At 40.8% G+C, this 17,378-nt stretch overlaps 1 protein-coding gene across 5 annotated transcripts in view; it reads left to right on the forward strand.

Moving 5' to 3' along the window:
• The window catches only part of LOC124112365 (beta-1,4-galactosyltransferase galt-1-like), a 49,331-nt gene that overhangs the window by 17,485 nt on the left and 14,468 nt on the right, over positions 1 to 17,378 (forward strand). The window contains exon 1 of one of the 5 annotated variants that reach the window (XM_046472443.2): positions 2,399 to 2,523. The exons of the other annotated variants lie outside the window; for them this stretch is intronic. The gene's annotated coding sequence lies outside the window, so the exon portion shown is untranslated. Of the gene's footprint in view, positions 1 to 2,398; positions 2,524 to 17,378 lie in introns of those variants that run through there. 5 annotated transcript variants of the gene reach the window in all.

A 17,378-nucleotide genomic window follows, 5' to 3' on the forward strand; every position in this document is an offset into this window, starting at 1 on the left:
GATTAACATCAAATCGTCTTGGCAACAGAGTAATTCTCACTCACATTGTCTTATGTCTCTAGGTTTGCCAGCACCCATGCTTGTAGATTTCACAAAGTGGTCAACGTCTGAGACGTGCTTCCTTTTAGAATTTCCTCTCACATTAATCTGACACGTCGTGACATAACTTAAATTCTGTTCAAAGTGGTGTTGAACACAACTGACTCCCTCATCTGACAAAATCACTGAGAATAAACTGATCTGGTCTCACCAATACATATAGAAGATTATAATGAGCTCCTACTTGAATCACATCCGAGCCTTTCACTCACAAGATGCAATCATCTGTTGACTGTGCTCCTAATCAGATGGCAGTCACAAGTCTGTTACTGAACAATAACATTCAAACAAAGAAAAATGCTTAAGTGCACCTGGCAAATTGCTGCAGCAGCAATTATGGAAACAGCTCTGTGAAGTATACTGTTGACTGTACTAAACGAGGTGAAGTAATTGGAGGAATTTACTTCTAACTAACTGAGCAGCCTATTTCTGTAACAACAGTGCATGAATACTTGTCTCTGTGGCAACATGTTTTCATTAGCCTCAGGATACTTAACTAGCTTTCTACATATCATGGCAGAACCAATAGGAATAATATACTCCCTATGATTCTCATGAGGCCAGGTGTTTGTTTGTTTGTTGTTTAACGCCGCACTCAGCATATTCCAGCTAAATGACGGCGTTCTGTTAATAATCGAGTCTGGACCACACAATCCAGTGATGGACATTAATAACATCAATCTACACAATTGGGATAGGATGACATGCATCAACCAAGTCAGCGAGCCTGACCACCCGATCCCATTAGTCGCCTTACGAGAAGCATGGGTTGCTGAAGACCTATTCTACCCCAGATATTCACGGGTCCATAAGGCTGGTAATTTTAGGTTTGCAGAATTTCTGTCACCTGTGAACTTTTCATCTCTTTAGGCAACTGCATCACATTCTGTGCCTCATCATCTGAGCTCATTGATACAGGACATGGCTATATCCTGCCATGATGAGATTTTGTTTGCTTCCGACATCCGAGCATGAAGAAAGTGTCAGGATATCATTAATTACGTTGTCGTAATATTTTTAGATATCAAAACACTTCATTCATTACAGAAACCTGTGGCAATATCACTTCCAACCGCATGTGTTCCAAGCCACATTTATAGCCAGTGGCTGGTGGGGTGTAACCATCAACTTAGAGACTTGCCACACATGGCAGTCAGCCACAAGTTACTTTAACAAGAAGTAGTTGCCTTGAATTATTTCTTAACCACGACCTTGACCATCATAAAGAACATCACATTCCAAACATTCTCATACATATTGTGATAATAAATCAGTGTAAAGTTACAAAGAATGTTGGTTTATTGAATGTATTGTTCACTCTGCTAGATTCTGTTTTCGTTATGAAGATACACTGATGATGCAGATTCCCAGACAACTGATATTATAAACTGATGATGCGGATTCCCAGACAACTGATATTATAATCTGATGATGCGGATTCCCAGACAACTGATATTATAAACTGATGATGCAGATTTCCAGACAACTGATATTATAAACTGATGATGCAGATTCCTAGACAACTAAAATTATAGACTGATGATGCAGATTTCCAGACAACTGATATTATAAACTGATGATGCGGATTCCCAGACAACTGATATTATAAACTGATGATTTGTGAATACAACTGGTGACCCCAGTATCCAGTGTCAACAACAGCCTTCAGGTGAGGAGGAGGAGTAACATCCCCTAGCTGTGCCAGGATCTGCTAGCAGTGGGTTTGAATCCCAGATTGAACCTATTTTTATCAGCATGCCCATAACTCCTTGTTATAACTCCAACTGTTGCTAGTCACCTCTTTCAACAAGCATGGGTTGCTGGAGATCAATTGTAACCTGCATCTTCACTGGTATCAAAACGGAAATATTCTCAAGAACCTAACATAACCATCATAAAACAAAGTCCACACCGACACTACACACTGCTTCCTCATACAGATTATTGTGACCGACAAGACACAGATATCTCTAACTACTGCAGGAATACCAACTGGAGGAGGTTATACACTTTTTAGGTGCTTTTGAAATTAGGAAGAAGAAGACATTAGGAAGGGTTACATCATAACAGATCAGGCCATTTCACCGACACACAAACATAAATATCTCCTGAGGAAAGATTAAATAAATCTATATGCTAATTCAGAGGACAGTTATTACAAGTCATATTTCAGAATATCACTGTGTCAATGCATGGAAAAACAGAGTTTTAAATAGATTTATCTCGACAGAGGAAGGCATATTCCTACATGAGAGACACACACAATCATGCATTCAGTGAATATTACTTCCCCAAAGGCTGTGAGATAGCGGCCTGGCTGTTTGGCCGAGGGCTCTTTGACTCAATACACTTTACATGGGAACTGGATAGCCATGGGTGTGTGAGCAAGTAACAGCTGATGGCATCAGTAGCTACAGTGAGTGAGTGAGTCAATCTAATGTCACTCTGAACAGTATTTTAGGTATTTCAGTGTGTGAGCTTGATGTGGGATGAATACCTGTAGTTATGTAGGTCTTAGACGTTTCCACTTAAGCAAAACCCATGCGTAGCCTCATAAAAATGTTAAGTTTGTAGCTCATCCTAATTTAACATGAACAAAATGTTTACTATGTTTACTATGTTTACTATGTTTACATTTTGTGTGAGTTATTTTTGGTTCCAGTTTGTTGTAAAATTGAAGCATTGAGAACTGGTTCAGAATGATTGCCATGCTTGTCATAATAGGAAACTATGCTTGTCGTAATAGGAAACTATGCTTGTCCTTAGGGGAGACTAGGCTTGTCATAATAGGAGACCAGGCTTATCGTAATAGGAGACTAGGCTTGCTGTAATAGGAGACTAGGCTTGTCGTAATAGGAGACTAGGGTTGTCGTAATAGGAAACTAGGCTTGCCGTAATAGGAGACTAGGCTTGTCGTAATAGGAGACCAGGCTTATCTTAATAGGAGACCAGGCTTGCCGTAATAGGAGACTAGGCTTGTCGTAATAGGAGACTAGGCTTATCGTAATAGGAAACTAGGCTTGCCGTAATAGGAGACTAGGCTTGCCGTAATAGGAAACTAGGCTTGTCGTAATAGGAAACTAGGTTTGCCGTAATAGGAGACTAGGCTTGCCGTAATAGGAAACTAGGCTTGTCGTAATAGGAAACTAGGTTTGCCGTAATAGGAGACTAGGCTAGCCGTAATAGGAAACTAGGGTTGTCGTAATAGGAAACTAGGTTTGCCATAATAGGAAACTAGGCTTGTCGTAATAGGAGACTAGGAGTGTCGTAATAGGAGACCAGGCTTATCTTAATAGGAGACTAGGCTTGCCGTAATAGGAGACTAGGCTTGTCGTAATAGGAGACTAGGCTTATCGTAATAGGAAACTAGGCTTGCCGTAATAGGAGACTAGGCTTGCCGTAATAGGAAACTAGGCTTGTCGTAATAGGAAACTAGGTTTGCCGTAATAGGAGACTAGGCTTGCTGTAATAGGAAACTAGGCTTGTCGTAATAGGAAACTAGGTTTGCCGTAATAGGAGACTAGGCTAGCCGTAATAGGAAACTAGGGTTGTCGTAATAGGAAACTAGGTTTGCCATAATAGGAAACTAGGCTTGTCGTAATAGGAGACTAGGGTTGTCGTAATAGGAGACCAGGCTTATCTTAATAGGAGACTAGGCTTGCCGTAATAGGAGACTAGGCTTGTCGTAATAGGAGACTAGGCTTATCGTAATAGGAAACTAGGCTTGCCGTAATGGGAGACTAGGCTTGCCGTAATAGGAAACTAGGCTTGTCGTAATAGGAAACTAGGTTTGCCGTAATAGGAGACTAGGCTTGCCGTAATAGGAAACTAGGCTTGTCGTAATAGGAAACTAGGTTTGCCGTAATAGGAGACTAGGCTTGCCGTAAAAGGAAACTAGGCTTGTCGTAATAGGAAACTAGGTTTGCCGTAATAGGAGACTAGGCTAGCCGTAATAGGAAACTAGGGTTGTCGTAATAGGAAACTAGGTTTGCCATAATAGGAAACTAGGCTTGTCGTAATAGGAGACTAGGGTTGTCGTAATAGGAGACCAGGCTTATCTTAATAGGAGACTAGGCTTGCCGTAATAGGAGACTAGGCTTGTCGTAATAGGAGACTAGGCTTATCGTAATAGGAAACTAGGCTTGCCGTAATAGGAGACTAGGCTTGCCGTAATAGGAAACTAGGCTTGTCGTAATAGGAAACTAGGTTTGCCGTAATAGGAGACTAGGCTTGCCGTAATAGGAAACTAGGCTTGTCGTAATAGGAAACTAGGTTTGCCATAATAGGAAACTAGGGTTGTCGTAATAGGAAACTAGGTTTGCTGTAATAGGGGACTAGGCTTGGCGTAATAGGAAACTAGGGTTGTCGTAATAGGAAACTAGGCTTGCCATAATAGGAGACTAGGCTTGTCCTAATAGGAGACTAGGCTTGCCGTAATAGGAAACTAGGCTTGCCGTAATAGGAGACTAGGCTTGCCGTAATAGGAAACTAGGCTTGTCGTAATAGGAACTAGTTTTGCCGTAATAGGAAACTAGGCTTGCCGTAATAGGAAACTAGGCTTGTCGTAATAAGAAACTAGGCTTGCCGTAATAGGAAACTAGGCTTGCCGTAATAGGAAACTAGGCTTGTCATAATAGGAAACCAGGCTTGTCATAATAGGAAACTAGGCTTGCCATAATAGGAAACTAGGCTTGTCGTAATAGGAAACTAGGCTTGCCGTAATAGGAAACTAGGCTTGTAGTTATAGGAAACTAGGCTTGTCGTAATAGGAAACTAGGCTTGTCGTAATAGGAAATTAGGCTTGTCATAAGAGGCGACTAATGGGTTCGGGTGGTCAGGCTCACTGACTTGGTTGATGCATGTCATCGTATCCCAATTGATGCTCATGATGTCAATCACTTGAATGTCTGGTCCAGACTTTATTAGTTACAGACCACTGTCATATAGCTTGACTATTTCTGAGTGCAGCGTTAAACAACACAGAAACAAACATCTGGCCTCAAACAAACAAACAATCAAACAATCAAACAAACAAACACTAGTCACTGAGGACTACCATCATTGGATATTTAACTGTCCGCAGCACAGTTCAGTCTCGGGAAAGTGGGAAGTTTGAAGGCTGATGAGCATGGGTCTGGTGCGACACACCTAGAAACATAAACAGGGTAAACCCAGATTTGAACCCAGGATCATAAGTTTCTGACAGACCTGCCCAGACCGAGAGCTGGCAGCCCACGTGTTGAATATGATAACATCAAGTGTGAGGTTGTAAGCCAAGGGACAGAGTGCTGTATGTAATGTATAGATGGAGCTAGCATTTCTCATCCAGGCTGAAGCTTGAGGGGGGGGGGGGGGGGATCTGGCAATAAAAGTGTGAGACTTAGTGGAGGGTTTTGTTAACTCTGTTATTGCTACAGGCAAATCCTGCTTAAACAACAAGTAAAAACATTATAAAGATTTTATCTACTAACAAGAGATTACATTTCCCACTGAGCATACAGCACTACCTGGTACAGTCCTACTGGTGTCTTCTGTACTGAGAGGGTTGGGGGTTGGGGTGGGGGTTGGGGTGGGATGTGTTTTGTTTGACTGTTTCACTCAGCACATTTATAAGACATTTGTTGTTTCTCTGAAGAAAGGAGCCAGGCAATAATATTTTTTACCAACAGCACATTATTTTTCAGAACAACCAGCATGTTCTGTGAACAATTTCTTTCTTTTTGTAAATTTCAAATTATTTTCTTCCCCAGTATTTTCAGGAACAGGGCTGCACACCCGTTAAGAAAGACACTTTTTGTGATTTGTGACAAGAGGTTCATTATTTGTTTGTTATTGTGATAAAAATATGAATACCGCTTGGGCCTCTATGTTTTATAATTGAAGGTCTTGTAAAATGTCAGCCTCCCCAATGTCCAATCCTTCAAAGTCTGTTTGATCTCAGACTCAACAAAAATCTGGAGGTTTGTCTTGGAGAACATTTCTGGATTCTCATTTTAGTGCAGGTTGTTTTGACCTGAACATTGGCAGGCAGGATTGTCATGCAGATAGCAGGAGAAACACTGGCACAACACACACTAGGACATGGCACAACACACACTAGGACACGGTTGTCATGCAGAGAGCAGCAGAAACACTGGCACAACACACACTAGGACATGGCACAACACACACTAGGACATGGTTGTCATGCAGAGAGCAGCAGAAACACTGGCACAACACACACTAGGACATGGCACAACACACACTAGGACATGGTTGTCATGCAGAGAGCAGCAGAAACACTGGCACAACACACACCAGGACATGGTTGTCATGCAGAGAGCAGCAGAAACACTGGCACAACACACACCAGGACATGGTTGTCATTCAGAGAGCAGCAGAAACACTGGCACAACACACACCAGGACATGGTTGTCATGCAGAGAGCAGGAGAAACACTGGCACAACACAAACCAGGACATGGGGCACAACACACACTAGGACATGGTTGTCATGCAGAGAGCAGGAGAAACACTGGCACAACACACACTAGGACATGGTTGTCATGCAGAGAGCAGGAGAAACACTGGCACAACACACACCAGGACATGGGTTGTCATGCAGAGAGCAGGAGAAACACTGGCACAACACACACCAGGACATGGGGCACAACACACACTAGGACATGGTTGTCATGCAGAGAGCAGGAGAAACACTGGCACAACACACACCAGGACATGGGGCACAACACACACTAGGACATGGTTGTCATGCAGAGAGCAGGAGAAACACTGGCACAACACACACTAGGACATGGCACAACACACACTAGGACATGGTTGTCATGCAGAGAGCAGGAGAAACACTGGCACAACACACACCAGGACATGGTTGTCATGCAGAGAGCAGGAGAAACACTGGCACAACACACACCAGGACATGGGGCACAACACACACTAGGACATGGTTGTCATGCAGAGAGCAGGAGAAACACTGGCACAACACACACCAGGACATGGGGCACAACACACACTAGGACATGGTTGTCATGCAGTTAGCAGCAGAAACACTGGCACAACACACACTAGGACATGGGGCACAACACACACTAGGACATGGTTGTCATGCAGAGAGCAGCAGAAACACTGGCACAACACACACTAGGACATGGCACAACACACACCAGGACATGGTTGTCATGCAGAGAGCAGGAGAAACACTGGCACAACACACACCAGGACATGGGTTGTCATGCAGAGAGCAGGAGAAACACTGGCACAACACACACTAGGACATGGGTTGTCATGCAGAGAGCAGGAGAAACACTGGCACAACACACACCAGGACATGGGGCACAACACACACAAGGCCATGGGGCACAATACAGTCGTACCTCTCTATCATGTACCAACCAGAGCTTGTCCTGACTATCTCTACCAGTATCTACCACTATTTACAACATTTTCTAGTATCTACCACTATTTACAATATCTTCCAATATCTACAAATATTTACAATGTCTTTCAATATCTACCAGAAGCTACCTGTGTCTATCAATATCTTCTAACATGAGCCAACCCAAATGTACTTAAACAGAAGACCACAACAAAACCATGCCACTGAAGCAGGTGTTTATGCAACGTGCATATTTTCTGAACTTTACTGCCTGGTCATGTGCAGCATCCATTGACTCTTCATTCGGTGCACACCTGACTCGGTGGGGAGTCTACGCAAGTGATAAATGTTGCAGCCATCCACACCAAACATTTATTCATGGCAGGCAGTTACACAAAGCAGGTGTTTTAATCAAGCAGTGACGAAATGTTGTTTTATGCGTTGTGTCCATCTATACCGTGTCACAGCCCCGTAAATAACAGATGGCTGACATCTAGAGCAATGACCCACCCCACTGAGGTAAGATGTCACACTTGGACTGTATGCTGACCTGGAGGCCTCGTGTTGATGAAATCAAGAGGATTTATGGCTGTTTGATCCTCAAGTCTGTCAGCGCTCTCAACATGAAGGGCAACAAGCGACTGACTCTCCACTGGAACTCTCACAGGGGAGGCATTTCCACTTCAATAGTTCACAGAAGAATAGTAGCCCCATCAATAGGTCACAGAAGAATAGTAGCCCCATCAATAGCTCACAGTAGAATAGTAGCCCCATCAAAAGCTCACAGAAGAATAGTAGCCCCATCAATAGCTCACAGAAGAATAGTAGCCCCCATCAATAGCTCACAGAAGAATAGTAGCCCCATCAATAGCTCACAGTAGAATAGTAGCCCCATCAATAGCTCACAGAAGAATAGTAGCCCCATCAATAGCTCACAGAAGAATAGTAGCCCAATCAATAGCTCACAGAAGAATAGTAGCCCCATCAATAGCTCACAGTAGAATAGTAGCCCCATCAATAGCTCACAGAAGAATAGTAGCCCCATCAATAGCTCACAGAAGAATAGTAGCCCCATCAATAGCTCACAGTAGAATAGTAGCCCCATCAATAGCTCACAGAAGAATAGTAGCCCTATCAATAGCTCACAGGAGAATAGTAGCCCCATCAATAGTTCACGGTAGACTAGTAGCCCCATCAATAGCTCACAGAAGAATAGTAGCCCCATCAATAGCTCACAGGAGAATAGTAGCCCCATCAATAGCTCACAGAAGAATAGTAGCCCCATCAATAGCTCACAGAAGAATAGTAGCCCCATCAATAGTTCACAGAAGAATAGTAGCCCCATCAATAGCTCACAGAAGAATAGTAGCCCCATCAATAGTTCACAGGAGAATAGTCACCCATCAATAGCTCACAGTAGAATAGTAGCCCTATCACTAGTTCACAGTAGAATGGCAGCCCCATTAATAGTCACAGTAAAATAGTAGCCCTATCACTAGTTCACAGTAGAATAGCAGCCTGTTACTTGATAATGCCCTTATATTGCTTGACGACGGGCCATTATCACACCCGTTGTGACATCAAACGATAGGGATAGGTGACGTCACATTCAATAGTGACGTCATCTGGTTTGTTCTCTGACGTTTCCATATTTGTAAAAGTGGGTCAGTGACAATAGTGTTGATTGCAGTAAATGTTTCCAAACCGATATTGTTGTTTCTTTTTATCTGATAAATTCCATCCATTTTAGCTAAGATAACGGTAACGTTATTTTTCAGGGCATTATCATTTGCAGAAGCTCTCTGTCTTTTCATGGAAGACCTCAGGCTTCTGCAAATGATAATGCCCTGAAAAATAGCGTTACCCTTATAGTCGACATTCTTATGAAGTCCACAGTCAGGGTTTGTTTTCTTCTGAAGTTGAAATAAATTACCTTGGGTGGTTGGAAATCTTTCTAATAAAGTTTTTCTAGTTTGCCCATGTAAGGGTATTTACCAGGTCTGACAGCGTGGTCCCCGATGGGAGGAAGTAAATAACACACCTTATGCACATAACACCCGCTAAAGGTTCAAGAGGGAAATTTAAAAACGACACAAGTTTGTACACAGGCATTGATACTTGAGAACTGTTTCTTGGTCTACTTCATTTGTTCTGATTAACAGAAACAACAAACCATACTTGCTACTCTTATAACATTTCCATGGAGACATGACATTGTGTTATTAATATTATCCACAAACATGTTACTCATATGAACAATTTGAAATACGATGACAATCAACAATTTGAAATACGATGACAATCAACAATTTGAAATACGATGACAATCAACAATTTGAAATACGATGATAATCAACAATTTGAAATACAATCATCATCAACAATTTGAAATACAATCATCATCAACAATTTGAAATATGATGATAATCAACAGTTTGAAATACGATGATAATCAACAACTTGATTTACGAAGATAATCAACAACTTGAAATACGATGATAATCAACAACTTGAAAAACGATGATAATCAACATGAAATACGAAGATAATCAACAACTTGAAATACGATGATAATCAACAATTTGAAGTACGGTTATAATCAACAACTTGAAATACGAAGATAATCAACAATTTGAAATACAATCATAATCAACAATTTGAAATACAATCATTATCAACAATTTGAAATATGATGATAATCAACAATTTGAAATACGATGATAATCAAAAACTTGAAATACGATGATAATCAACAACTTGAAATAGGATGATAATCAACATTTTGAAATACAATCATAATCAACAATTTGAAATACGATGATAATCAACAACTTGAAATACGATGAAAATCAACAACTTGAAATACGATGATAATCAACAATTTGAAATACAATGATAATCAACAACTTGAAATACGATGATAATCAACAACTTGAAATACAATGATAATCAACAACTTGAAATACGATGATAATCAACAACTTGAGATATGATGATAATCTACAATTTGAAATGTGATGCAACCCACTCTTCTTACATCAAAGATGAATTATGAAATAATAAAGTATGGTATTATATTTTGTAGAGCACTTTCCAATTTTTAACTGCTCAAATGAGATTAGACCATGGTAAATCTTATTATTACCCTAGTCACTGGATCAGTGTGCACTCGATTTTCATTCTCAGCTCCATGGGGAGTATACAACCTAAGCTGCCTGTGAGGTTCAGATGAATATAAGTGCACAGAGACACTAAAGAACTAACTTTCTCAAAGCAAAAACATACTTTAACAAACTTCTCAACACTTCTCAAGTTAGCGTTTCCCTTATATTGTCAAATCCCGAAATGAGTGTGACAAGTGCACTTGAAAGCTTGACTGTGTTACAGAGACAAGTGATGTCGTCGTCGGAGGACCACACACCTCCCATTGTATTGGTATTAGCCATTAGGGATGGCAAACTGTTATTCCTACAAAAACACAACAGCTGGAATAGAGGGCGAACACTTGGAGAAGTCACATTTGAGTGTTGTGCCTCTAAACCCATTGAGACATCTCATGTGAAGCAAACATCAGTATTTACCATCTCTCATAATCCATTCAGCTAGCTAATTATTGGATGGTGGTTGTGAGAATCCTTCACGGCCCTGCCTAAAGCCGGTGCATCAGAGATACTGGTGTACAGTGTTTGCTGATGATTAAGGTAAGGCTGGTGGGATTTACCTGTTTGTGCTGGCTCCCTGCACGTCATGCACCCTCCCTCCCTCGTCAGGCGGCTGATTACCCTGTTGACATCTCACACAGTGACCCGGTCAGGTGAGCTACAGGCAGGTATTGATTGAGATTTAACACTTCCTTCAGATGAGCTATGGACAGGTATTCATTGCAATTTAACACTCTCCTCAAATGAGCTACAGGTAGTTATTCATTGCTATTTAACTCTCTCCTCAGATGAGCTATGGACAGGTATTCATTGCAATTTAACCCTTTCCTCAGATGAGCTATGGACAGGTATTCATTGCAATTTAACACTCTCCTCAGATGAGCTATGGACAGGTATTCATTGCAATTTAACACTCTCCTCAGATGAGCTATGGATGGGCATTCATTGCAATTTAACACTCTCCTCAGATGAGCTATGGACGGGCATTCATTGCAATTTAACCCTCTCCTCAGATGAGCTATGGATGGGCATTCATTGCAATTTAACCCTCTCCTCAGATGAGCTATGGATGGGCATTCATTGCAATTTAACCCTCTCCTCAGATGAGCTATGGACAGGTATTCATTGCAACTTAACATTCTCCTCAGATGAGCTACAGGCATTCATTGCAATTTAACACTCTCCTCAGATGAGCTACAGGCATTCATTGCAATTTAACACTCTCCTCAGATGAGCTAGAGGCATTCATTGCAATTTAACACTCTCCTCAGATGAGCTATGGATGGGCATTCATTGGAATTTAACTCTCTCCTCAGATGAGCTATGGACGGGTATTCATTGCAATTTATCTCTCTCCTCAGATGAGCTATGGACAGGCATTCATTGCAATTTAACTCTCTCCTCAAATGAGCTTGATACTGTAGATATTTGAACATTATTATACAAGATGTATTTTTTTGAAATTTGTGCAAATGTTTTAATATAAGTAATATATCCTATCATTTATTATTATTTGATACTTTTAAAACACTTGTCGACAGTGGACTAAGTTATGTCCACATTAGGGCTGAGATGTCCCTTATCTGTTACAGAGTACATCTACAGGAATTGTAATAGAAGGCTTTGAGTAATTCTACTTTAACCTTCAAAGGGAAATATTGTTGTTAATACTTCATAATACATCATGTTTATTATAATCATTTGTGATGGATTAAATCTACATTGTATTACCAATTTTTAAACTGCCATATTTTCTTGCACCCCATATTGTGAGGCCCTGGGAGTGCAGGGACAAGTTTATAATCTGTAAAAGAATCAAATCAATTGAGCTCTTGGCTGGAGCAAGGAAACTTGGTTTAAAACTCACTGTAAATGCAGATTTTAAAAAAGATATAAAGATTGCTAGCTAGGCAGGATTATTTTATATTTAGATTGTATATCCCATTACACTTTATACTAGGCATTTATTATAAACAGCAATCAATATCATCATGCTGGAATTTCTGTTATCCGATATCCTACTACCGCCATTTTTAGCCTGAATCAAAGTTGTTGACATGGAAACTAAAAAAATACACTTTTTAAAACTCCCAAACTACCAAAAGGCACCGGTTCACCACCAGACCTATCTATGTGCCAAGTCTGGTAAAGGAGTACTGTACGGTTTTCATGATCTGCCACGGAAACAATATCTTGCATGAACCGATGCATGGATGGAAGCACTCACAGACGGTTTTCATTCTAATACCCCCTACAAAACATGTAAGGAGACTCGTAAGGAGATCTAGTAAGGAAATCCAGTTGGGAGACCTGATAAGACCTGTCATGATCTCAAAAGGAGATCCGGTAAGGAGATCTGATGAGATCCAGTTAGGAGACCAAGTAAGATGATCTTATAAGGAGACTTGGTAAGGAGATCCCATAAGAAGGCCTGGTACGGAGACCTAGTGTCTGTGACCAAGCCTGCATTTCTCCATGCACAGTAGACCATCTACAGTTGAATCGGGATCAGCAGACCCGTGAAGATCCAGGGTAGAATAGGTCTTCAGCAACCCATGCTTGCCATAAAAGACGACTATGCTTGTCGTAAGAGGAGACTAACAGGATCGGGTGGTCACGCTCGTTGACTTGGTTGATGCATGTCATTGTATCCCAATTGCGTGGATCGATGCTCATGATGTCAATCACTGGATTGTCTGATCCAGTCTTGATAACTTACAGACCGCCGTCATACAGCTGGAACATTCCTGGAAATACTGTACATTTACATTAGTAGATGATGACAACAACAACAACAACAATAATAGGCCCTTTATTTGGCACATATTTCCACACCACATTATTACCCCGGTCAATTGTAAAAGATATATTTTTCTTTCCTGAAAGAGTTTTTTAAAGCATACACAATACATATATTTAGCCCACAACTGAGCTGTTTCAAGTAACTAGCAGGGGATGAGATAGGTCAGTAGATATTTTATTTTTTTCGTTACTTGTTGGTGTCAGAATGATTGATTGGCCATGTCGAGGAGCCTTCTCTGACAACTGTGTTCAGACATGATACGAATCTTTCTGTTGCCAAAGGTAGGCCAGATTAGAAGATCTACAAACACTTCTTCAACCTTACAGTGAAATACATCTTCTTCTTTTAGCTGTAAACACTTTGCTCATAGGGGTCATTCCATCGTCTAGTTGATGAAATAAGGCCAATTTATATAATTAAGACATGTGTAGGTCTTCTTAAAAAGAAACCAATATTTGTTAAAATCATTGCGTGAATATATCAGGGGACTGATAGGGATGTTATTACCTTGTGTGAAGATATCAGGGTTGATAGGACAGTTAATACCCTGTGTGAAGATATCAGGGTTGATAGGACAGTTAATACCTTGTGTGAAGATATCAGGGTTGATAGGACAGTTAATACCCTGTGTGAAGATATCAGGGCTGATAGGACAATTATCCTGTGTGAAGATATCAGGGCTGATAGGACAGTTAATACCTTGTGTGAAGATATCAGGGCTGACAGGACAGTTAATACCTTGTGTGAAGATATCAGGGCTGATAGGACAGTTAATACCTTGTGTGAAGATATCAGGGCTGACAGGACAGTTAATACCCTGTGTGAAGATATCAGGGTTGATAGGACAGTTAATACCTTGTGTGAAGATATCAGGGTTGATAGGACAGTTAATACCCTGTGTGAAGATATCAGGGTTGATAGGACAGTTAATACCTTGTGTGAAGATATCAGGGTTGATAGGACAGTTAATACCCTGTGTGAAGATATCAGGGTGGATAGGACAATTATCCTGTGTGAAGATATCAGGGCTGATAGGACAGTTAATACCTTGTGTGAAGATATCAGGGCTGACAGGACAGTTAATACCTTGTGTGAAGATATCAGGGCTGATAGGACAGTTAATACCTTGTGTGAAGATATCAGGGCTGACAGGACAGTTAATACCCTGTGTGAAGATATCAGGACTGACAGGACAGTTAATACCTTGTGTGAAGATATCAGGAGTGACAGGACAGTTAATACCTTTTGTGAAGATATCAGGACTGACAGGACAGTTAATACCTTGTGTGAAGATATCAGGGCTGACAGGACAGTTAATACCTTGTGTGAAGATATCAGGACTGACAGGACAGTTAATACCTTGTGTGAAGATATCAGGGCTGATAGGCATGTTATTACCTTGTGTGAAGATATCAGGGTTGACAGGACAGTTAATACCTTGTGTGAAGATATCAGGACTGACAGGACAGTTAATACCTTGTGTGAAGATATCAGGACTGACAGGACAGTTAATACCTTGTGTGAAGATATCAGGACTGACAGGACAGTTAATACCTTGTGTGAAGATATCAGGGCTGACAGGACAGTTAATACCTTGTGTGAAGATATCAGGACTGACAGGACAGTTAATACCTTGTGTGAAGATATCAGGGCTGACAGGACAGTTAATACCTTGTGTGAAGATATCAGGGTTGATAGGACAGTTAATACCTTGTGTGAAGATATCAGGGCTGACAGGACAGTTAATACCTTGTGTGAAGATATCAGGGCTGACAGGACAGTTAATACCTTGTGTGAAGATATCAGGGTTGACAGGACAGTTAATACCTTGTGTGAAGATATCAGGGTTGATAGGACAGTTAATACCTTGTGTGAAGATATCAGGACTGACAGGACAGTTAATACCTTGTGTGAAGATATCAGGGTTGATAGGACAGTTAATACCTTGTGTGAAGATATCAGGTTTGATAGGACAGTTAATACCTTGTGTGAAGATATCAGGACTGATAGGACAGTTAATACCTTGTGTGAAGATATCAGGACTGATAGGCATGTTATTACCTTGTGTGAAGATATCAGGGTTGATAGGACAATTATCCTGTGTGAAGATATCAGGACTGATAGGCATGTTATTACCTTGTGTGAAGATATCAGGTTTGATAGGACAATTATCCTGTGTGAAGATATCAGGACTGATAGGCATGTTATTACCTTGTGTGAAGATATCAGGTTTGATAGGACAATTATCCTGTGTGAAGATATCAGGGCTGACAGGACAGTTATCCTGTGTGAAGATATCAGGGCTGATAGGACAGTTAATACCTTGTGTGAAGATATCAGCGTTGAGAGGACAGTTAATACCTTGTGTGAAGATATCAGGACTGACAGGACAATTATCCTGTGTGAAGATATCAGGGCTGATAGGACAGTTAATACCTTGTGTGAAGATATCAGCGTTGAGAGGACAGTTAATACCTTGTGTGAAGATATCAGGACTGACAGGACAGTTAATACCTTGTGTGAAGATATCAGGGCTGATAGGACAGTTAATACCTTGTGTGAAGATATCAGGGCTGATAGGACAGTTAATACCTTGTGTGAAGATATCAGGACTGACAGGACAGTTAATACCTTGTGTGAAGATATCAGGGCTGATAGGACAGTTAATACCTTGTGTGAAGATATCAGGGCTGATAGGACAGTTAATACCTTGTGTGAAGATATCAGGGCTGATAGGACAGTTAATACCTTGTGTGAAGATATCAGGGCTGATAGGACAGTTAATACCTTGTGTGAAGATATCAGGACTGACAGGACAGTTAATACCTTGTGTGAAGATATCAGGGTTGATAGGACAGTTAATACCTTGTGTGAAGATATCAGGGCTGATAGGACAGTTAATACCTTGTGTGAAGATATCAGGACTGACAGGACAGTTAATACCTTGTGTGAAGATATCAGGACTGACAGGACAGTTAATACCTTGTGTGAAGATATCAGGGTTGATAGGACAGTTAATACCTTGTGTGAAGATATCAGGGCTGATAGGACAGTTAATACCTTGTGTGAAGATATCAGGGCTGATAGGACAATTATCCTGTGTGAAGATATCAGGGCTGATAGGACAGTTAATACCTTGTGTGAAGATATCAGAGTTGATAGGACAGTTAATACCCTGTGTGAAGATATCAGGGTTGATAGGACAGTTAATACCTTGTGTGAAGATATCAGAGTTGATAGGACAGTTAATACCTTGTGTGAAGATATCAGAGTTGATAGGACAGTTAATACCTTGTGTGAAGATATCAGGGTTGATAGGACAGTTAATACCTTGTGTGAAGATATCAGAGTTGATAGGACAGTTAATACCTTGTGTGAAGATATCAGAGTTGATAGGACAGTTAATACCTTGTGTGAAGATATCAGGGTTGACAGGACAGTTAATACCTTGTGTGAAGATATCAGAGTTGATAGGACAGTTAATACCCTGTGTGAAGATATCAGAGTTGATAGGACAGTTAATACCCTGTGTGAAGATATCAGGGCTGATAGGACAATTATCCTGTGTGAAGATATCAGGACTGATAGGACAGTTATCCTGTATGAAGATATCAGGGCTGATAGGACAGTTATCCTGTATGAAGATATCAGGGCTGATAGGACAGTTAATACCTTGTGTGAAGATATCAGGGCTGATAGGACAGTTAATACCCTGTGTGAAGATATCAGGACTGACAGGACAGTTATTACCTTGTGTGAAGATATCAGGGCTGACAGGACAGTTAATACCTTGTGTGAAGATATCAGGGCTGATAGGACAGTTAATACCCTGTGTGAAGATATCAGGGCTGATAGGACAATTATCCTGTGTGAAGATATCAGGGCTGATAGGACAATTATCCTGTGTGAAGATATCAGGGCTGATAGGACAGTTAATACCT

Source organism: Haliotis rufescens, unplaced genomic scaffold (assembly GCF_023055435.1).
Source record: "Haliotis rufescens isolate VD_foot unplaced genomic scaffold, xgHalRufe1.0.p SCAF_48, whole genome shotgun sequence".
In the NCBI taxonomy this organism is placed as follows: domain Eukaryota; kingdom Metazoa; phylum Mollusca; class Gastropoda; order Lepetellida; family Haliotidae; genus Haliotis; species Haliotis rufescens.